Below are 24,570 nucleotides of genomic sequence, written 5' to 3'. Positions count from 1 at the left end.
TTATTATATTTATCACATTTAACAATAATAAAAGTCAAACTTACAAATATGAATTTGAGTAATCTGCATTTAATATCATTCATATCTAATTCAAGTGATTTATTTAGTGGTATTCATTTTTAAATAACTCATTTCTCTGCATGCAAGGGCCTACCTGAATGGTATTCAATGTGATAAATGAAATGAGCACTAAGTTGCAAATATATTTACAGCAGAGGATAATGAGAAATAAATGCCTGACATTAGATTATAAAATTCAAATCTATGCCTCACTTTAAGGAAACATAATTTTCAAAATTTCAAACTTATAATGCATACATTTTACCAAAAATATATCAATAAAATAACTTTCGTGTCTATGCTTTTTTTAAAAAAGTTAAATGAATGATATAAAAACAGGTTCTATTTCTTAACATTACATATATAATAATCATATCTTCAACCAATTCTTTGTACCACTCATTGTAATACCTCTTCATTTTATAAAATGAGAAAACATACTCAAGCCAATCATCTATGAATTTTGGCAAAACTTGAAACCATCTCTGCACGGTCAAGAAAAGAATATTGTTTAGGAGTCTCACATATCAGTTCTTCAATTCCCCATTTCCTTTCTCGTCTACCAAATTCATACTGACTGAAGCCTCATAATGAAATATGACCAACAATTTAAAAAACAGCATTAAAAATTTTATCTTCTTCTAACTTCTAGAACAAAATGTAGGTTAAAGTTTAAATGTTGATAATACTTAAACATGTAAAATTAAGTTGAAATTTATAGTTATGTGCTTTCGAGCCCTGGATATAAGTAATTTTATGTTTTATCGTTCAAATTAAATAATGTAGAGAAAAAATTTACCTTTGATAATGGCTCAGGAACATAATCTGTAAGAGTCAATCTCTCCATTTGCTTTTTATGTACTGTAGGCATTACCGTTCTGTGTACTCTGACTTCTCTATGTGTTCTACTTCTAAGTGAGCCCGAGCTACATAAACCATGATTTAGTTCCTCTTTTTGGCATTACATTCATTTCTCATATTCCTAACTGTAATGCTAAAGAGAATGAGTGATGTTTAACAGATCATGATTTGAACAATATGCAGTTACAAAAACCAGTCCAATTCTCTTTTTTCCCTTCTATCAAACACTTTATTATTTTATCAACAACTCCCTATATAGAAAGAGAAGTAAGAAATGATCACTTAAAAAACTGAGAAGCAGACACAAATTTCAATGTGTAATAAGGCACAAAATTGCTGCTGATAGGAGAAGATTCCTGGGAGAAGATACATGGTTTCCCTGTCATTATCATCTGGGTTCAGTTTCCTTGGATTTTATACAAGCCCCTTCCAGAGAAGTCAACAAGTGAACACAGGTAGGAAACACTGAGCTTGCCACAAAGATTTGGGAAGACAAGTGAGTCATCTTCCCCACCCCCAAAAAATAACATAACAAGCATCTGTGTGTCTGTGTCTATGTGTATTTGTCAGCAGGTGGGTGTGATAATCATTAACGATGTTCTACGCTTCTGGCTCACCTAAAGTTAGGTGCAGCCATGGGACTACTTCTGGTCAGCAAAATGAGTGGATTTGAAACATCTACCAGCTAGTGCCTGCTCTACAGCCCTACTTGCAGGTTGCCTTTGTGATCATGGAAGCAGGTGTCCAAACAGAGCTTCCGTCAACCCAGGGTCTCAAGTGACCTTGGTGGACAAAGCCCTCCTATCACCTAGGTTTGAGTTTATAGCACAAATGAAAAAGAAACAATTTTATTAACAACTTAGATCTGGAAGTTATGTGCTTAACCTCGCCAATTCTTACCGGCTCAGGGGATGAAATTATCATTATTCTATTTTTAAAAGTGTACCATTAACTATCCATACCTAGGAGAGTGAACCTCTCCTCCCTCTTGTGAGTCATCTTGCCTCTACAGTGGATGTGCAGAACAGCAGTGTGATAGAGTGGAAGGAAGACAAGGTTTAGAACTCTGAACAGTGGTCCACGTAAGGTCAACTAGCTGGTAGCAAAGGTCGGACCTCTCACTAACTTGTATTACTTAAGGCAAGTCACTTAGGCAACTTTACATTTAAGTTACCTATTTGTAAAATGGGACAATAATAACTTACCTGTCTCTATAACAACGTTGGGTATCAAGTAAAATAATACACAAGTCATATGTGTCGCCCTTACTAAAGGACAGAAATTTATTCTGTTCTACTTTAAATCCCCAATCACTTAGTATAAAGTATCATATGTCGCAATTGAGTACTAAACAAATGTTTAGTAGTTGGAGGCAATTTTTTTTTCCCAATAATTATTTCAGGCTTTAATTCATGTCTAACTCTGGTTTGTAGACTAAGCAAGAACATGTCTTTCAGGAAATAGTTTGCTAGTCTTCAGTTATTTTTAATGTGTTAAATATCTCTTAATCAATAACCACGTGTCAGGTATTGTTCTAGGCACTAGAAGGGTGGATAATTGAGCAAATTAGATAAATTCTCTGCTGCGATGGAGAGAAACAGACAGTGACAAGCAAAGGCTCTGTGTGGGAGGAGAAGAAAGCAAAGGGGACTTTGGTAAATGGTTAGGAAAGGCCTCCTTGTAAAGGCTTCCTTGTTAAGACATTTAAGCAGAGGGGTGCCGGATGGTTCGGTTGATTAAGCCTCCAACTCTTTCTTGGTTTCAGGTTAGGTCACGATCTCAGAGTTGTGAGACTGAGCCCCATGCTCTGCTCCACGCTCAGCCAGGAGTCAGCTTGAGATTCTCTCCTTCTCATCCCTCCTCTGTTCCTCCGCCCCATGCCCTTTCCCCTTGCCATACGTGCATTTGCATGCTCACTCTCTCTCTCTCAAATAAAAAATTAAATACAAGCTTCAAAGAACAGAAGTTTTTAAAAAAGACATTTAAGCAGAGAATTCAGTGAAGGAATATAAACCATGTAGATATTTGAAGGACTAGCATCCCAGGTGGTGAACACAGCATGTGTAAGGGTCCTGAGGCAGGAGCGTTCTTAGTGTGTTTGAAGAAAAATAGGAAGACTGTTTAGAAGCAACAGTAGACACTGGCAACTACTGAGTATTTTGCAAAATGACATGTCACAATAATCCCATGATGTTTCTGTTTGTTTTCCACCTGTTTGTTACTAAGTCTTACAGAAGCTTTGATTGATTTACAAAGCTCATCTTAGACATCTAGGCTGATGGTCCTGTTGTACTTCAAATACCTTCATTGCTCTTTCTGGCTGGAAGCATTAGAAGGTTTTGAGTGGAGGAGAAACATGATTTGACTTGCATTTCCAAAGGATTACTGAGGCTACTTTGTGAGAATGGATTGTAGGAGAGCCAACCATGGGTGCAGGAAGATAAATTGGAAGGTATTGAAATAGTCCAGGTCAGATGATCAGTTCCAAGTAGTTTGATATATATATATAATTTTTATATTTACATAGTTATATATTATACTCATTACATAAATATATCAGAGTTTTTTTCTGTATCCATTCTCAGAAATGTGATACCATGACAAGAGTCAAATTGGAGCACAGGGAATTTTTTTTCTTAATTCCAGTATAGTTAACATACAACATTATACTAGTTTCAGGTGTACAATATAGTGATTCAGCAATTCCATACAACACCCAGTGCTCATCACATCAAGTGAAGAGCCAGGGAATTTGTTGCATATGCAGGAATATATATATATATATATATATCCCAGGCCCAAAGCCTCTCAATATGAGGAAGGAAGAAAGGAAGAATTTGTTTTAAGAGATGCACAAGAACATCTATAGAAAAAGAAGGTCAAAGAGGAGGAAAGATTTCACTTGCTAAAGGCTGATTATTTTCAAAAAGCTATCTTAGATAGGAAGTCTAGGAATCAAGACAATCTAGATAGAAAACAATGGGGAATATAAATAATAGTGAAAGGGAATAGAGGGGAAGGGAGAAGAAATGGGTAGGAAATATCAGAAAGGGAGACAGAACATGGAAGACTCCTAACTCTGGGAAACGAACTAGGGGTGGTGGAAGGGGAGGAGGGCGGGGGGTGGGGGTGACTGGGTGACGGGCACTGAGGGGGGCACTTGACGGGATGAGCACTGGGTGTTATTCTGTATGTTGGCAAATTGAACACCAATAAAAAATAAATTTATTATTAAAATAAATAAATAAATATAAATAAATAGATAAATAAATAAACCAATGGGCTATGGAGGCAACATATATGACTAAAAACAAACAAACAAATAAACAACAACAACAAAAAAACCTGTAGACCTATTTCTGGAGAGATCAGAAGAGCTATTTGGAAAGAAGAGCCAGGAAGAGCAATGACGGTATTTGAAGTGCAACAGGAACATCAGCTTAGACGTCTAAGATGAGCTGGTAAATCAATCAAGTCCTCTGTAAGATTTAGTAACTAAGAGGTGGAAAACAACCTGAAACATCATGGGATTACTGTGACATGTCATTTTACAAAATACTCGATAGTCGCCAGTTTCTATTGTTGCAAGAAAATTTCCCTTTCTTGCACATGATCGGCAGGACTATTAACCAGGGCCTGGGTTTACAAATCTCAAACTTCCTACAGAAGGCATTTCCCTAAATTTCAATTAAATGTGAGCCACTCAAAAAGTGACTCCCTTAAATATAGCCTAATATTTAATGCCAGAGAACACGGATAAGGACTTGCCTTTCCAGGCAGTTCCAAAGGACAAACTGCAAAGTCAGCAGTTCAGGTTAGTTGGGGGACCATGCACCAGGTAAGCAGCAAGAGGGCAGACGGGCATAATTCTGGGCGGCCCATGCCAAAAAAGCCACAGGGCAATATCCGGGACTCAAAGAAGAGCTGTTAGTAGTGCGGTCAGTCTCCATCTCGAAGTCATGGCAACAAGAGGCAACAGTTGTTCTAATAGTTGCTGAGAAGTGAGATGGTTAACGTGTTGGCACTGCTCAGGCCTAGAAACCACGGCTCAATAAAAATCTCTGGAACGTTTTGAGATCTCTAGCCTTTCTGATGGCCCCCACTGGCTGTCAGTGGTGTACATTGGGTGGTCTAGACCCCACCCCATGTGTGTCTAGAAACTGCCTAGTGTCTCTCTGGGCTATGCTGGGTTCCTCTGTGGGTTGGATGAGTAGGGCACAAGCGAAGCTTCCACGGCAGAGACCTCACATATGGTGGCTTCAGTGAGGGTGTTAATCTTGTGCTTCTAGAATCATACAGAGAGCAGAGGTCTCAGAACTGGTGGGAGCCATCTGCCACTTTCAAAGGGGACTTCCAGTCCTGGACCAATGTGCCTGGCCTTGTGCCAGTTTGGTCCCATTCTGGTGGCACACATCACTTTTTTCCCCCATCCTCGTGGTCAGAATCAAGTCTGTAAGGGAAACTGGGAACCCTCATAATGGCTGGTCAGGCCACGATGTGCCCTGCTGAAACTCAGGAGTCCTTTTCATAACAAAGGAAAGAACTGATCTTGGTGACATCCAGGAGAGACTCCACCACAGGGGAATTCACAAAGTATTACAAATGTGGAACCTGAGAAGAAGAGATTTATGCACACGCACACACACACACACACACACACACACACCCATTTTATAGATGAAGAAACGAAAATAGAGCTTTATGACATCTTCTAACTTATTCAGAAAAACCTAGAAAATCAAGGAGTGACCTTCCTTGTTCTCATTCGCTGTAATGATTCTATGTTCACACTCTTGTTTCCCTGAAGTATTTATACCCTTTGTATTTACACCAAATATTGCCGGAAATAGTTTTACTCTTCCACAAAGTACTTCAAAAATTACCAGTGGCCCAGGAGTTTGAAGACTAAGAATTTTAGAATATGCCATGTAAAATGTAGCTACAACTGAGCCCTCCTTTTCTTCTGATCCTTCGACACATTTTAATAAACAGCTGCAGACCATATCCTCAAAGGAAAACCCCTTTGACTGAGAAAGATTGAGAAAGATGTATTTCACCCCAAATAATCACTTCCACTAACAAACAAATGCATACAATTCCTCAGCCAGAGGTTATTTTTAAGTCCTAATTTAAAAGTAAATATGCAAGAAAAGAGTTACACAAAATAATTATGAATTTCTATGCAAAATGTAATATTTTAATACTGCACCATAATTGCCTGCAGTAGGGATAGGCATTTTACACACGTTACCACTAATTCTTACAGCACTTTAAGGAGGATAATATGATCCCCATTTTAAATCTTAGAAAATAGAGGTTTAAAGAATTTAGGTATCTTACCCAAGATCACGCAGCCAATAAGTGATAGAGTCATCAAGCCAATCAAGCTCTTTCAGTATTCAAGATTTGCATAGGACATGTAAAAGAAGCATTTTATGTTGGTGCCGCTGTTGAATCCAAGATGAAGTTGTGCTCCATGGACTAGATTAGGTCAGGCAATGAATTTCTGGAAAGTTCCAGCCCTTCAAATAAACCTTACTTTCATTTTAAGTTCCCCTTCCCTGAGTTTCCTTTGATTTTTATTCCATGTCTAACCATTTCCTTTCATATTTGTTTAGGCATCTGGAGAAAAAGACCTAAGAAATGTTCTATACAAAATCAGAAATCTCTCTTTTTTAAGATATTAATATCAAGTGAAGATATTGGTTGATAGGTTATAATAAACAGAACCCATACTGTGAGTTTAGAAATGACCCACACTTAACTTCTTTATCATTGTGACTTGCCCCTTGAATGGACTTAAACTGAGAAAGAACGTTAGCCAGAATGACCATCATTAGATTGTGCATGCTAACATCTTCAATCTATCAATATGATTAATTCTCTTACTTTTCCTGTTTTCAGTGCAACTCCCATTGGAAGGTTGGTACAATTCTGACAATTAGGGAGTTCATCTGACTTACAGAGATAAAACAAATAAAGCAAGAAAATACCCTGAAAACAAAACTTTCTTCAGGAAGTAGATCTATTTTCATAGAGTAAACTCTACAGTGGAGTTTACTCCTTTTTTTTTTTTTTTTCATTTTTTTTTTTTAACTACCAAGACATGGGCAATTGGTATTCTTCACTTCTCTCTTCTCATTAATGTAGTTCCTCTTTATTCTACTTGGGTAATAATACAACTAATAACAGTCTTAGTTCTTGTTAGAAAGTCCCTGGGCAGTGTTGGGGCAGATATTGGAATTGAACTGCTGACTTGCTGTCATATGACTACAGTGTAAAGTCCTAGAACTGAGGGGGTCTAGAAGGAAAATTCTGTATCAAATTCACTGAATAGTCACAAGAAAAAAAGCAAATTTAGAATTGAATAGGCTGTGGCTAGGTGGGATTTCCATTGGCAAGACAATAAGCTTGAACTTTGGATTATAAAGTCTTAGATTCAGTGGTACGTTCTCTGGATTATTGAGTGAACAACTTATTACAGGTCATCTGAGGGGAAGACTGGAGAGAAAGGGGTCAGTAAAATCTACACTGCCTTCAAAGGCTAAAGAATGGTATTGAGCAGGAATGCACCAACCCAATAGCATATTTGCCTAAATGCAGAAAGAGGAATAAATGAGTGAAGTTCAAGCTCTGTGAAGGCATAGTAAAAATCAATTTCACAGAGCTCTTGACCCTCTCTCATGCTATCCTCCTGAACAAAATGATCAAATATTAGCTGATTAGGACTGGTTGAAGAAGACTGATATCACCCTGAAGCACAAGCACTGATGAAATGCCAGCAGATTCCAAACAAATCAAACTTTTAAACAAGCTGTTTGGAGGAACTCAGAAGGCATGCTGTTCTGCTTCTTGCTCATTTGCCCCACCCCCACCCCAGATCATACTCTGCCCCGCTTTGCCCTGCTCTGTGTCTAGCAGCAGAGGCTGATTTACTTGGGAGCTAATGAAGTTTCAGCTTCAGGGACTCTCAGCTGTCGCCCTGTCTGAGCCTTGTGCCAAAGTCACTTTTGAATTATTTTTCTACAGATGACCTCCTAACTGTCTAAGCTTCATCCCCGCATAATCTGGATCCAACACTCCCCAGGAGGTTGAAGCCTACCGACTGTCAATGGATAGGATAGACAAAAGAATGGTCCCTCCCAATGATGTCTCCATCCTAACCCCTGGCTCCAGTGAATATGTCACCTTATGTAGCAAAAGAGGCCAAATTGATGCTATGTGAGTACTCAGTCTGCCATTGCAGGCTTTGAAGATGGGAGAAGGGAGCTATGAACAAAGGAATGTAAGTGGCATCGAAAAGCTGGAAAAGGCCAGGAAGTGGATACTCTCTTAGAGCCTCCAGAAAGAAACAATCCCTGCTGTCACCTTGATTTTAATCCAATGAGCCCTCCATAGAACTTCTGACCTGTAGAACTGTAAGATAATAAATTGGAATTGTTTAAAGTCATCAAGCTTATGTCACTTTTATAGCAATAATAGGAAACTAATACATCTGGCTTCTGGTTGGATGTGGCTAATGGGACTCATCTGAAGGAGACTGGAGACTGAAAGAAGTGGCTGGAGGGTTCCTTCCTGTTCTCTATCTGTTCTGAGCCCAGAGTCCTAACAGAGCCTGCATCCCTCTACAGCTAAATTCCCACAGTGGAAAAAAAATTAAAAATAAAAAAAATAAATTCCCACAGTGGTCTCCTCCCTTCACTGCTCCTGCTCACTGAGGTCCTGGGACACAATTTTTTCTTCTTGCCCTTCAAGCCTTGGCCTGGTAAGGACTTCTCATCTTCCTTCTTTCCTTATTCTACCCACAATTTTGTAAATAGTACCAATAATGGGTCAAATATTCATGTTCACCCAGACCTCAGAATATGACCTTATTTAGAAATAGGATCTTTACAGATGTAATTAAAGATCTGAGGATAAAATCATCCAGGATTTAGGGTGAGGCTTGAGCCCACTGATGTCCTTATAAGAGAGGAGAGGACACAGAAAGATACACAAAGATTATGTGAAGATGCCTCTATAAACCAGTGAATGCCAAGAATTACTGGCAAACACTAGAAGCTAGGGCAGAAGCATGGACAGTTTTTTCCTATTCCAGAGCCTCTAGAAGGAACCATCTCATGTTTTGGACTTCTGGCATCCTTAACTGTGAAAGAATAAATTTCTTTTGTTTTAAGCCACTGAGTTTGTGGAATTTGCTATAGCAGCCCTGAAAAACCAATACAATTCCTTTGTTAAAGTCCCTTGAAACATCTGAGTTGGCTTCTGTTTTTTGCCAGGACCCTGGCTCATAGACACCTATGCTTTATACTGTTAAAAATGACAGGCAAATGGGATGGACAGTTAAACTGAATGACAGAGTCAAAATTAAAACTATCCTATATTCTAATATAAAGGGCTATACCTGAAAATATGATATATAATAGCCTTGCACTTAGGTTCAAAAATCCAGTTGCCATTATTGCCCATGTGTCTTAGACAAATCACTTGGTATTCCTGACTCCAAGTTTCATCATGTATCAAATAGGATTATTAGACTTTGCTCTTCCCGCCTCATAGTATTCTAAGAGTAAGAGGAAATAATAAAATGGAAGGAAATGAGTATAGATTTAGGAACCATAAGATCTGATTCTAGACCTGACTATCACCAAAAATCTATATAGTCTTTAAAAAAAAATTGTCTTTAATTTGAGGAGGGTGGGGTGGGGAAAGAGCACAGAGGGAGAGAGAGAAGCAGACTCCCTGCTGAACACAGAGCCAATGTGGAACTCCATCCCAGAACCCTGGGATCATGACCTGAGCTCAGGGTAGACGTTTAGCTGACTGAGCCACTCAGGTACCCCAAAGTTATGTAGTCTTATTTAAATAAATAGACCTCTGTGATCTCTAGTTCCCTCATCCCTAAAATGAGGAGCTTGGGCTAGATAATCTATAAGCTAAATTTCCATAGTTTGGTTGATTAGGACAGAGAAGACACGTAAAAACAGCCACCCTTATGAAAAAGACCAAGGGGATTTTTGACTGTCGATCACAAGCTCAAAAGTAAAACCAAATTATATCATGTGACTGCTAAAAACTAATTATTTAATTAATTAGAAAGAAAGAAGAGAACACTACAGCCATATTATATATTAGACATGTCTATTTAAAGAGAAAGAACAGTTCTGCTGTTCTGTAGAACAGTTCTGTGTTATGTAGTCAGTTATAAATATTAAATTCACAAAGGAACAGTAATAATGAGGAATAACATCAAAGCAGGTTGTCAGGGTGGTTTGGCCTCTGGAAAATGTCATATATGTATTGGCTTAGTGAGTAAAGAATACATATCTTGAAGAAGAAAAGATTTAAGATGATAGTAAACAAGGAGAACTAGGCCAGTGAGTTAAAGTGGACCAAAGGTAATTTTAGAAGATAGATCAGGAAAAGAATTACAATAATTAGAACTGATAAATAGTGGAATAGTAATGTTGGACACTAAAAATATTCTTAGCTAAGGCTAGGTAACATTTTAGGATTGTGATCAGCCTGCCAACAGTTTCTTAAACTGGTTTGTACCGGCTCACAAGACATAATTGCTAGGATCTCTTCCAAACTCCATGGTCGGTGAGATCATTTCAGTAGGTTTAAACTGGCCATCATGGCATATTTACACCACAAAAATCAGCAAACACTAAAAACAAGGGCATTTTTTTTGTCCACTGAGAACTGATGGTTAAATATTTACTGGGTGTTATAGAATTCCAGCTCTGAATAGTTCTACCAATGACATTTTACTCCCGATTCTAAGATTCTATTTAACTTGTTCTAGTGGAGGAAAAAATCAAGAGAAATAACTCTAAGTGCAGTTATAATGCCTTCGAAGTAGAACTTCTGGACTCAGCCTCCCGGTTCTGCACACTCCTATTATTATTCTTCCTTTGATGAGGATTCTTTCCGCTGTATTGGATATCTCCTCCCTACAAGATTTCTTTACCTCCTTTCTTTCTGATCAAAACTAAGATAGATATGACAACCAGAGAAGATGAAAGCACATAATGAGAGCCTTCAAATAGGCAAAGGGTTGTCATGTAGAAAAGAGATAAGGGTATTATTATGATTATTAACTATATCACTTGTTAGTAGAAGTATAATTGGATGATTTAACCAACACCAGCAACAACTGTATATGGATAAACACCATTCGTGCACTGATGCTGATTAGTTACACATGTGAGAAAGGCACCTAATACCCCTGATTCTGTTTCTCATCTGTGAAATAGGACTTTTAATTCTGAACTCAAAAGGTTTTGAAGCTTCTATACGACATAATGAAAAAAGCATTTTGTCAACTACTATACAAATAAAAATTATTATTGTTTTTATATTATCACTAAATTTTATTTACATTTTGACTCAAAGTTGTGCTTACTTTATGATTATAATAGAAGCTGTATATAAGATATATAGATATGATATAAACAGAATTAGCTATACATCTATACTCTTTTAACCCCCATCTATCTCTTCTATCTGAATGTGATTCAAAAGCAAAACAAAACAAAAACAAAAACAAAAAACAAAACAAAACAAAAAAGCAAAACAATGCAATCCAGGCCTTGCCATTCTCCGTGTAACAGCAGTAGCAACCACTGCAAACATTCTTTTCTGTGATTTTGCCCATCTCTTCAGCATATTACTAGGGACCTATTATATCAAGGGTACCCCAAAGCTTTGGTAATGTGGACATTTCTTTCCTCGATATGGTTTCCTTTGTGCCCTAAGAAATATGTAAATAAAAGTTTTGAAAATGAAAGCATTTTGAAATACCTCACATCATCTTTTCCCCTTGTATTAATCTATTTTTCTTCTTTCTTTAATAAAGACCATTTTTTCTACCACTAAGGCTAAGGCATAAGGTTCAATGACCTAAAAAAGAGAGAGTAGTAAGAGCCAAAAGGAAAGAGGTCATTGTTTCTTTCTAAGCTCGAAGTTTAAATTTTTGAGTCCATAGCAAGGAAATACTCTTAAAAGTCAAGCTTTATTACAAGGGTAGGATTGCTCTAAGATCCAAAGTCTGCCTAGGTATATCAAGCTCAGAGGTCTGAATATAAAATTTTCCTATAAGATACAGGCAGAGAAGATTTAGGTTATCACATGATTTAGGTTATCATATGAGCCTATTGGTTTTGAATAGATGATTGGGAAGGAAAGTGTTGGGGAGGTAGGTGGGGATGGGGAGGTGGGATGGGAGGTGGAGGGAAAAAGAAGAGAAATTTAGATAAGACAATTCCAAGATAAGAAAGCTGTAGGTACTTGAAAAGGCCTCAATCCAGCGATTGACAAAAATTCTAAAACTCCAAATAAGTTGAGAACAACTAAGTTAGCATTCCACCTCACAATTTGGGAAATGGTAGAACAGCAAAAGCAGGGAAAGGGGTCTAGATATGTGGGGTAGGATGTCCCCACATCTCCCTTTTGTTTCCTGATTAACATAGAAGCAATCCAGTACTTCCTATGTGTGGTAGAGAGTTAACAAGTCAGGAAATGACAGATGTTGGTGAGGAAGCAGAGAAAGGGGAACCCTCTTACACTGTTGGTGGGAACACAAGCTAGTAGACTTGCTCTGGAAAACAGTATGAAGTTTCCTCAAAAACTTGCAAATAGAGCTACTCTACAACCTAACAATTGCACTACTAGGTATTTACCCCAAAGATAGAAATGTAGTGATCTAAAGGGACACTTGCACCCCAATGTTTATAGCAGCAATGTCCATGATAGCCAAACCATGGAAAGAGCCCAGATGTCCATTGACAGATGAATGGATAAAGAAGACTTGGTATATATGTACAATGGACTACTACTAAGTCATCAAAAACAATGAAATCCTGCCATTTTCAATGATGTGGATGGAACTAGAGGATATCATGCTAAGAGAAATAAGTCAAATAAAGAAAAATATCATATGATCTCACTCATGTGGAATTTAAGAAACAAAACAGAGGATCCTAGAGGAAGAGAGGAAAAAATAAAACAAGATGAAATCAGAGAGGGAGACAGACCATAAGAGACTCTTATTCATAGGAAACAAAATGAGGGTAGCTGGTGAGGGGGGCAGTGTGGTAACTGGGTGATGGACATTGAGGACATGGGATGTAATGAGCATTGGGTGTGATAGAAGACTGATGAATCACTGACCTCTATCTCTGAAACCATTAATTCTATTATATGTTAATTGAATTTAAATAAAAATTCTTTTTAAGTACATGAAGTGAGCTTACCCAGGGTGAGGGGGATTCAGATGAATAGGAAGTTAATTTATAGCACAGAGCTCTGAGGTCAATGTCCCATGTTAAGAGACTGAATTGGAGTCATGGCTGGATCTTAGGGAATACATACAGCCAGAAAGAGTAAAGACAGGATCTGGGCCAGATGGAAGAGGTGACCAAGTTCATGAGAAGCAATCTCCATACCATGTCAATACCAAAAGAACAGAACACAAGTTATACCACCTGAGGGCACATTAGAAGTGGCAGCAGTGGACATGGAGTCCTCAAGGGAGGCCCTAGTGAGCTGCAAGTGTGTCATCAAAAGACTAATGTGGTTAAAGTTATGAAAGTGGGATTTGATGTTTAAAGAACCCAACCCAAGGTCCGTGGGAAGCACGGATAAAGGGAAAGTGCAAAGCTGATGTTCCTCTTTGACCTTGAGGTAAATTTTGTAAAAGGAAGAAGAGAATATATGAAAGACTGAGATTAGTGTAAGAGATGCTCAACTTAACCCAGAGAGGCCATTTTAAAACAGAAGAGCATGAGCTACTTAAAATTGATGTTTATGCCCATCCCCAAATATCCCAGTAGCAAAAATAGCAGGCATGCAGCAACATATCAAAATAAAGAAAATTGTCTTCCATAGCTGAATGCTAAAGCCTATATTTTAACCTCCCATAACCACTCCTAGCCATTTGCCTTAGCAAAAGATATTTTGGATAATAAGCCCACTGATACAGAGATCAGCAAACCCACAGTTCTTGCTACGAAAGGATTAAAAAGGACTTATATTCACTGTCTCTTATGAGACTGAGCATTAATGAATGTCAACGTCCATTAGACTGAGGCCCAGGATATCAGACTTGGGTGGATCCAGGCACTGATAACCCTTTCCTGTAGGAAGTGGCACAGTTTTCTCAAGAGAATATAGTAGTTTTGACTGGAAAGTGTTGAAAAAGGGAGTGCAGAGCAGGAGAGGAGACATGACTGGCCAGACATCTTTAGGAAGTGGAACGGAGAGCATTCATAAAGGCCCATCTCAGGGAAGCCCTAAGTATTTAGATGCCTTAACATGTGGGATTCAAGAGAAACGTCAAGTTAACTAGAACTGAACTTTGACCCTTTGACCTTGTAAATATTTTGTAATTGCCTTCAATCTAAAGGAAGAAGTCCTATTCCTGAAACTGATACAATGCTATATGTCAATTATATCTCAATTAAAAAAAAGGTCTTACTTGTTATATGGAAATCAGACTTTTCTTTTTTTTTTTTTTTTTTTTTTTTTTTTTTTTTTTTCAGACTTTTCAAAATAGGTAATGATCATATGTATTTAGGATGTTCTTAACTTTTCACCAATGTCTAAAACTAATGTATTTTTGACACAAAAATCTAACTCCTGAGACATACCCTATACTTCTGTCATTTCCGTTTAATTAGAAACAAATAAAGGAAAGAATGCATTTTTTTTTAAGGTGTGAAGGATTTCCAGGGATGGTGGTAGACTGAAAGCTAAAAACCAGGGTAACCTTCCTAATCAATGTCTTTCATGAATCATACAAACTCGGCATCTGTCTCTTCAAAATGAGAAGGAAAGATATTTTTTTCAAAGTCACATATTCTTAGAAAATTGGGTATGATGGTGTTGTGGAAGAAAAAGGAATAGTGGGGCCAGGAGATTCTATGGGTCCATTGGGAAAAGGGTCTTAATATACCGGGGCAACCATTCCTCATATTCCCAGAGAGTGGATATAGAAATACTAGAGCCCAAAGGAAAAGTGCGATTGGGAGAAGATCCTTAGGGTTTTAGGAATATTCCAGAATGATAATGTAGATGAGATATTTTGCGACCAAAACTTTGCAATCCTCATAGGTTAGGGTGGTGGTAAATTTTTTTCTTTTCTCTATTCTTTAGAATTTATGTAGTCACATAAATACTATTCATCCAATAAACATTTATTAATACTTAGAATGCACCAGGCAGGCATTGGTCAGTGAGCAAAAGAGACGAAAATAATAATAATAGGGAATCCCTGAGGGGCTCAGTGGTTTAGCGCTTGCCTTTGGCCCAGGGCGTGATCCTAGAGTCTCAGGATCGAGTCCCACATTGGGCTCCCTGCATGGAGCCTGCTTCTCCCTCTGCCTGTGTCTCTGCCTCTCTTTCTCCTCTGTGTCTTTCATGAATAAATAAATGAAATCTTAAAAAGAAAAAGAATATTTTAAAAATAATAATAATAATAATTCCTATGTGTATGTTAAATAAGGACATTGAAAAGTAGATTATAAGAAGAAAAAGGCAACTTGGAATATTTTTAGCTTACTAGGTAAATATATCTATCTATCTATCCATATATATGTTTTACTGTTTTTTTCCCTACCATCCTTTCATATTATAGATAATTCTTCTTTTCACTAATAGGATTATCCAAATTGCCTAAAGTTCATTGAGCAGAGAAGTTCAATATTCATAACCCACCTATAATATCCTTAAGTTTTTAGCAAATTTCACTTGAAGAAAATCATAGAAAATGAATCATGATGCTTAGATTAAAACTTAATCAAACTAATTTTTCATTCCGTCATACCCCCTGCATTACCACAACACACATACACAGCACGTGCACCCCAAAAACATTAGAGTTAATAGAAATGAAGAAACTCATTCCCAACTGAAGTATATTTAATAAAATAATGAATGTAGTTTTGACATGAATATTCAATGAGGTAAAAAGAAAGTTGTCTATTGCAGAATAATAAAAAATATGATACTTTTCCATTAGGTGGCAGCAAAACTCTTTCATACTGTTCAAGTTACAGTCTTCAGTTGCCTCACACCAGGTTCGACAGGTTACACTACACACACAGAGAAATAAAACTGTTCGATTATCATTTCTCCGAGGAAAGGGTTCCATAAACATCAAGATATATGGTGTATTGAAATTAGAGGCTAGAGTAAATTGAATTTGAATTTGAAAAAAAAGGCAACAATTATTTTATTCTATACTTCAATCCAAAGAATCAGTGTCAAAAATCTATATGCCAATAATACCCTAGGAGGGGTTTTTTTTTTCCTTATTTCTATGAAGTTGGCTCCAATGAATAGAGCTCAACATGAAATCAGTAAACATTGGCAACATGGAAAACATAAGGTCATAACCTTTACCTCCTCCCTCACTGATCTGCCACTCGGGTAAAAGCTCCCCCTTTCCATAAAGTTACTTCTCAGGGTCCCTGGGTTGCTCGGTGGCTCAGCAGCGGGCTCTTGATTTCTGCAGGCATCATGATCTCAGGGTGGTGAGACTGAGCCCCACCTCCAGCTCCACGCTGTGTGTGTGGCGGGGAGGCATGGAGCCTGCTTAAGGTTCTCTCGCTCTCCCTCTCCTTCTGCCCCTCCTCCCCTAATCTGGCTTCCATGCACTTGCACTCTCTTAAAAAATAATAATAATAAGTTACTTCTAGAAATTCACACATCATCAAAATTATCCTACTTGTCTAAAACTTCCTAAATAAAAAAAATAAAATAAATAAAATAAAATTTCCAAAATAAAATATTAAAAAAATAAAAAATAATAAAATTTCCTAAGTAAAGCAAAAATATTGATTTCCTTAATCCCCAGATTCAGCTATTCTAGAGGTCCCACGCCCATCCCCAAATTGGGCTTGCTCCCACCTTCATCAATATCCTGCAGTATAGCAGCTAAAGGTCCAAATGGGAGCAGAACTACACCAAGTGCACGGATTCAAAGTACCTATAAAGTGATTGTTGTCTGTGTAGTGGAGAAATCCTCAAACACGGGCGGTGTGATGGTCTCCATCCCACAGTGGCTGGACTCGATGTACAAAGGAGATAAAGATTGTTGACCAGAGCGGCAGGCTGCCCCGTTCCGCACTGGTGGAGGTGGGTCATGGGCCATGCGGTCCTAGCCTCCTGAATGGTGTCCTTCCCAAATGTTCGGTTCAACATCAAGAGCCACGGTTGATGCCCCAGCATCAAAATTCTGTATCCAAGCTCCTCCTCTTCAGGACCTCACTCCGACCCTGAGTCCCTCTCTTGGCTTCACGATACCAAAACAAACAAAACCCAACCCTGATATTTGCACACAGTAAATAGAGTAACTTGTATATACAGTGAAACTCAATTGTCCCCCCAACACTGCTTCCCAAGTCCCACTCACCAGAGGTAGCATGTTTTAGTGTCTCCGAGTTTTATTTTTCCTAAGCGTCACCATAATAATGCATTGCATGCTTATTTTATTTCCTTTTGATTTTTCATTTTATCACAGCTATTGAAATATAATTTTCATCTAATAAAATATGCTGATTTTAAATGGACAGCTTGATGAATTTTTGACAAATACATACATCCCTCCATCCACTCTCTTATTCAAAATATAGGACATTCCATCTCCTGAAAAGTTTTCTCATCCAATCAGACCTTTCCCTCCCAGCCAATCGCTGGTATGACTTCTATCACCACAGAGACCACATTTAGTGCAAAGTGATTAGAACAGGTAATGCATCTGTCCTCGGAGAAAGAAGTTTTGTTATCATGAAACTTCAGGCAAAAATGGATCAAACGTTCCCATCTGATGAAATATAGCTTCCTCGGGTTGGAGAAAATTTGCTGAAAGCCTATCTCAAGTGTTTCTTCAACGTGATTGTTTTCTTAGTAATTTATTGAAGTGAAATTCATGTAACGTAAAGTTCACTGTCTGAAGCGACAACTTGGTGATGTTTAGTACCTTCGTGGTGTTGTGCAACCACCACTTCATCTAGTTCCAAACATTTCCATCCCTTCAAAGTAAAACCCCATACCCATTATGCAATTTCTCCCTGTTACCCCCCTTACCACCCCCCAGAAATCCACATTCTGTCTCAATAGATTTATCCATTCTGGATATTTCATATACATAGAATCATACACTATCTGACCTTTGGAATCAAAGGTTCTTTCACTGAGCATGACTTTCCTAAGTTTCATCCACTCCGTAGCATGCAACAGTATTTCTTCCTTTTTTATGGCTGAATAATATTTCAGTGTTTCCACCTTTTGCCCATTTACAAATAATAGTGCTGTGAACAAGTATGTGCAAAGTACTTATTTGAGTACCTGTTTTCTGTGTTGAGGGCTTCTTCTCGGGCTCTTAATTAACTGGTTCATTTTGCAGGACAGTGCAGAAAGACCTGCTGCTACTCTAAAAGAGAAATACTAGTCAAAAGGGTTTATTTGGATTTTTTTTTCAGTAAAGTCCCACTTATTTTCTACTTTGATGATGAGGATCTTTTTGTTTCAATTATGAAAAATAAAAAGCACCCAACCTCCCTTACCACTGGCCTTAGGAGAGGCAGACAAAGAGACAGAGGTTCATCCACTATATCCTATCAGAGAAGCAAGCATGAATCATTTCCACCACATAGAGCATGATTCAAAGATCGGATAAAATCTCCCTTAATTTTGTTTCCATCTATTATTGGAGCTTAGATAAATTTTTTTTTTGGTGACTCAGGTTGCCCAGGTTTTGCAGGTCTATATTTTAGGGAAACTACTGATATTGGAAATTTTTTTTCTTTCTGGGAGTAACTGAACCCTCTGGAATGTGTGCAGGTATGGGTCATTTTTTTCTTACATCCTCTTTCGAAATCTATGTATTCTTTTTAGCTTAATTCTTGTGTCTCTTCTCTGAGATGTTTTCTTCTGTTATGTCTGATAATATTCTTCCTGACATATCTTTTTGTGTCTTTTAGAACTCCTATCCTATACCAGGTCTGCTGGATTTACCCTTTCTGTCTCGTTTTTTTTTTCCTCTGATTTTTTACCTAAATATCTATCTAAAGAGTTCACCCCACGTCTCTTCAACACTTGGTGGCCCTGTTTCTCCTGTACATTTCCCTAAAGCCCTGGGCAGTTTCACTACCAGCTGTCCCATGGACACTCTCTGGCACTGCCTTGTGCCGGCTGGGACCCTGGAGTCATGGTCCCAGTAGGCGCTCTTTCCACATTGGATCCTAAGAGAGCCTTCCCTCCCTCTTCCATAAGAATTCATACCACTCCAGCCAAACATCAATGTCTTTCTTCACTGATAGAGCAGAGCAGACTCACAAACAAATTAGGTTTAAATTATAGCAGCTTCTCTTGAATGCCATGAATGAAGGAATTCAAAGACATAGGACTTCATAAGAAAGGAGTTCCTGTGGATACAACTCCAACCCCTAAACAAGGTTACCTGCTCTCATGTTGGTATCTTGGGCGGGCGGGGGGGGGGGGGGGGGAATGCACCAGAAAACATGCTTCAAAAAAAGCAAACAGTTCTGTGTTATGATGATAGGAAAATGGGAGATTTTATTTACTTTTTCCTATTTTCCTATTTTCTAGTATTCATTAATTTTAAAATACATAAAAAATTAAAAGTAAATTTTAAAATATGATTTTAAAGAATATTAATGTTCATGGCTTGACAGCCAAATAGTCAAGTCTTTTGATGTCCTCCTTGTTTTTTTTTTTTAATTTTTTTTTAAATTTATTTATGATAGTCACAGAGAGAGAGAGAGAGGCAGAGACACAGGCAGAGGGAGAAGCAGGCTCCATGCACCGGGAGCCTGATGTGGGATTCGATCCCGGGTCTCCAGGATCCCGCCCTGGGCCAAAGGCAGGCGCCAAACCGCTGCGCCACCCAGGGATCCCACCTCCTTGTTTTTTAATGGATCAACTTCTCTGTCCTTCTGTGTCATATTCCCTATTTTAAAGGGGGGTCATCATTGCAAAGCACCCCCAAACATATAGGATATTGGTGTTTTATAGCATTGCTCAGCTCTCGTGGCTTTCTAGCTCTTGGTCCAGGATCCTTTTGAGGCCCAACAGCACCTTTTTACCTTGGGCCCCATGATATGCCCTGTAATTTCTATCATTTTCTCATATTCACAGAAAACTAGCTTAAGTGGTTTCATTTGTTTGGAATAAAAAAATTTCTCTGAGAAAGATATAGAAAAAAAAGTCTCTAGTGGCTACAAATCATCAAATTGCTAATATGAAGGCTTTAAAAGACATAGCAGAGACTTGCCATGTCCTAAAGAGGCAGTAAAGGAGCGGTTTGCCATTGCCAAAAGCAACTGCCCTTGATTTGAGTTATAGGAAGAGAAATCAACGTGCAGCAGTTTCAGTCATGAAGACTGCTAACTCTGGAAGTCTGTTACCGAGAACTTCACACCTCTTTTCCCCATAAACGGCACTTTCCTTTAAAGGACAATACATGCCATCAAGGTCAGAGTGGTAAGTGGTACTCTTCAAGTACGACAGTTAGTCAAAACAGTTCAGGCTTCAAATGCTTGTATTTTTCAAATAGACATGATTACTCTTACCTTACCAGGGAGGAAACTGAAGCTCAGAGAGTTATGTTTTGCTTGAGATCCCAAACCTAATAATTGGGCAATAAGTTATCAATAAAACCCTAATAAGGAAGCAATAAAACCTTGGGCTTTTGATTCTAAGTCTTGTGGTTTTCCCATCCTTCCAGAACCACCATTTTAAGATAAGAGGACACAGCATTGATCTCAGTGAAGACCAGCCTAATGAATACAAACAGCAACAGAATGCCTTGAAAAGCTCTACGCAAAATCGCCTTTTCCAAAACATTTCTCCCACTACCTAACATATTTCCTCATCCTTGTACCCAGGTCAGAAGAAACAATGAGATGAAAGGAACAACAACTTCTGCCCTCATCAGTTAGCCGTGGATATTAAAACGACATTAGAAGTTTTTTTCAGAATCCAGATTTGCTGTTGGGAGGAACTAGCACATGTACATGTTGGAAAAGTTCCCCCAGGGGATTCTGCGGTACTGCTCTCACTCAAGAACTGCCTCATAAGGGTTTGTTGATAGAGAACTAAGAGCAAATTGCAATTTTCCCTCAAAATACATTTATTTTCAATTATGTATCAGGCCCTTGTAACATACTGATGAAAAAGTGTATCTATTTTTCATGGAGCTTACCCCTTATTTTACTAGAGCATGACAATTCTGTTCTATCCATGGGAGAAGAAAGAATTACAAGGTAATAGGGAGACTACAGATAGAACGACAAAAATAAACTGCCGCCCACGCCTTATACATCAGAAAAATTAATCTTAAAAGAAGCCAAATAAATACTATGACTTGAGAAATAAAGATACTAACTTTAAAAAGTAATAATGTCCCAGCTAAATCCAATTTATATAAGCACCAACACAACAGATTTGCTATAACAAGTTCCAGATAATCTTTAAAAGATTTATTTCTTTATGGGGGGGGGGGGGTTAGGGAGAGAGAGAGAGTAAGAGAGAACCTCAAGTGGACTCTGCACTGAGCATAGAGCCTGATAAAAGGCTTAATCTCATGACCTGAGACCAACACCTGAACCAAAACCAGTGGACGCTTAACCAACTGAGCTGCTCAGGTGCCCCCAAATTCCAGATATTGTTAAAACATTAGCCCTGGAGAGAATAAATCATTGAATCTTGGAATAAAGGAGTGGAGGAAAGAACACTGCCATAAAATTCGGTAAAGAAATAGATTGCTCTGGGGGATACATATATTGTGACAGAGAAGGATTAATGTAACTCTTAAAAATATTTCTCAAAAAAACTATTTCTCTATCTAGCAGACAATTGGTAATTGTCATCATGAAATAATAGGTATTTGCATGGAAAACTGATTAGACGACTAATCAGTACAACTAAGAGTTGTACACCATGATTAACTTTGATTTGAGGGAGCTAACTCCAATGTGAGATCTCTTTTAATGTGACTTCCCTTAATTCCATGTCTTCACCCCAACTTCCACTATTTAATTTGGCACACAAGTTCTTCTCATGAGCTGGCCTCTTCCGTCTCTCTCTAGCGTCATTCCTCAAAATTCCCCACATCTCTTCCCCCACCCACTCCCCCCAGCATGCCCAGTAATCTGGTCCCACAGAATTACTTACAGTTTCCCAAGTAAGCTATGATCTTCCCCTGTTAGTGGTTTTGCATATTTTCTTCCCTCTAACTTAGAAAGGTCTTAGCTTTATCCTGAAAAAGAAAACAGAATTTATGTTTGCTGGGCTGCCATAACAAAGTAGTAGAGACGGGGTAGACTGACACCACCGATTTATGGCCTCACAGTTCTTCTGTAGGTTGGAATTCCAAGATCAAGGTCCTGACAGGTGGATGGCCTACGGAGGGCTGTCTTCTCCCCGTGTTTTCACATCATCTTCCCTCTGTATGCAGCTGTGTCCAAATTTCCTCTTTTTACAAGGATATCGGTCATATTGGATGAGGCCAATATCCACATCTTAATCCGAATGACCACATCTTAACTTAATTAGGTTTTTAAAGACCATCTCCAAATACAGTCACATTCTGAAGTACCGATTGGACTTAAACTAAACGAGTGTTGGTGGAGACACAATTCAGCTCATAATGCAAATTATTAGTGTTTATAACACACAGCTTGATAGGAAGTTCTTCTATACGTCCTTCATCGTGAATCTTTCCCACCCAGGCTGGGTTAAATCTCCTCCCTCAAAACTCCCAAAGCAGGATATACATTCCTCTTGTCACATTAAAGCGCTTGTTTTGGGGGCACATGGGTGATTCAGCGTCTGCCTTGGGTTCAGGTAATGATCTCAGGGCCCTGGGATTGAGCCCCAGTGGAGCCCTCGGGCTCCCTGCTCAGGGAGGAGGCATCTGTTTCTCCTTCTCCTTCTGCTCCGCCTCCAACTCGTTCTCTCTCAAATAAATAAAATCTTTTTTTAAAAAAATAAATAAATAAAAGGTCTGTTTTCCACACTCTAATGTGTCTTTATTTCCTTTAAGCCAGCCTCTATCCCTGTTCCTGGTACATGCTGAATGTGCAAGACTCTTCGTATCTCTCTGCTTTATCGAAGTGTAAGTCCTTTGGCCTGGCTGCATCATGACACCACTTCCTAAGATAAGAGATACAGGACTAACAGATTTTGGCAATAATTTTTTTCACGTGTTGAGATTAAGAGCAATCCACGTAGAAATATCTAGCAGGGAGTTAGAAGTGTGAGCGTGGGCTCAATAGAGAAAACTGTGCTAAAAGCATGATTGGGTGAATGGATGTGGTCATTTAGGGAGAACCTATAAATAAAAAAGGTAGCATGGAAAAAACCTCTAAGGAATGACAATGTTTTTAAAGACAAGGAAAAAGAAAAATAAAGTGGAAAGGTCAGCAAAATACAGGGAACTCAGAGAAGACGGCTTTGGTTTCTTTTTCGGTTGTTGTTGCTAGGTTCTTATTCAAGTCCTTATTCAGTGCTTATATTGGTTTCAAATGTACAATATCGTGATTCCACACATCTATCCGACACCTGGTGTCCATCACGAGTGCTCACCTAATCCCCATCACCTGTTTAACCCATTACCCTTCTGGTAACCAGCAGTTTGTTCCCTACAATTGACTCTGCTGCTTGATTTTTCACTTTCTCTTATTTTTTCCCTTTGCTTATTTGTTTGGTTTTTTAAATTCCACATATGAATGAAACCATATGGTATTTGTCTTTCTCTGACTTACCTCGTTTAGCAGTATACTCTCTTGCCCCATCCATGTGGCTGCAAACGGCAAGATTTCATTCTTTTTTATGGCTGTTTCCATTGACTCCGGTTTACATACCAGAGACTAGAGTTTTGGGGATGAGCTGTTTTTCCTTTACGTTGCCACCAGGGGTCTCCAATAGCTGCTGCAATGGGTCAGGCAGGGCCCTCCACAGGTGTCCTCTAGCTGCCTACAGGAGTTTGTCCAGCAGTGACATCCATTGCACAAGAAGACCAGGTGCTTCATGACAGTAGTGGTTTCTTGGATGCCTGTCACCCTGGACTGAGCTGAAGGTCAGACTGATCTTACAAATATCTTCTCACAATCTGTGCTTTACTGACCTCCATGTACTCCTGGCAACAGCTTCACGTGCCATGTGACTGCCCTGTATTCCCTATTTCAAGAATTGGGACTGGGTATCAGCCTAGCACACACTAGAGCCCAATATATAGATTATATAAGGTTCACTAAGCCCCTCAGGCAGACTAGAAAGAACTGAATATTCTTTAAAAAAAAAAAAAACCATCATGAAAAAAAAAAAAATCCATCATGTTATTCTGACTCTACAAACTATCTTTCTCCTAAAAATAAAAAGATGAGACGGGCTCCCTGTGAGGAGTCTGATTCTCCCTCTGCCTGTGTCTCTGCCTGTCTCTCTCTCTCTCTCTCTCTCTCTCTTTCTGTGTGTCTCTCAGGAATAAATAAAATCTTTAAAAAAAATAAATAAAAATTTTAAAAGTTGAGAGAAAAAAATAAGTCTGTCCCCTAGAACAAGAAAAGATGAAACTAGATAAAGCTGAAAAAATGTTTATTTCTTAAACTTTTGCCTTTTTAA

At 38.5% G+C, this 24,570-nt stretch overlaps 1 protein-coding gene across 17 annotated transcripts in view; it reads right to left on the bottom strand.

Annotated features, from left to right (window-relative positions):
* Positions 1-24,570, bottom strand: part of TFEC (transcription factor EC) — a 222,616-nt gene that overhangs the window by 180,025 nt on the left and 18,021 nt on the right. For 7 of the 17 annotated variants that reach the window (XM_072783351.1, XM_072783352.1, XM_072783355.1 and 4 more), the window contains exons 3-4: positions 22,123-22,207; positions 18,274-18,358 (exon numbers count right to left, since the gene is read on the bottom strand). The gene's annotated coding sequence lies outside the window, so the exon portion shown is untranslated. Of the gene's footprint in view, positions 1-18,273; positions 18,359-20,519; positions 20,576-22,122; positions 22,208-23,714; positions 23,992-24,570 lie in introns of those variants that run through there. The other 10 variants (XM_072783361.1, XM_072783359.1, XM_072783362.1 and 7 more) reach the window with 7 other exon arrangements.

Source organism: Canis lupus, chromosome 18 (assembly GCF_048164855.1).
Source record: "Canis lupus baileyi chromosome 18, mCanLup2.hap1, whole genome shotgun sequence".
NCBI classification, from domain to species: domain Eukaryota; kingdom Metazoa; phylum Chordata; class Mammalia; order Carnivora; family Canidae; genus Canis; species Canis lupus.
Note: the sequence above shows the minus strand (reverse complement) of the source record. Positions and strands in the feature narration are given on the sequence as shown.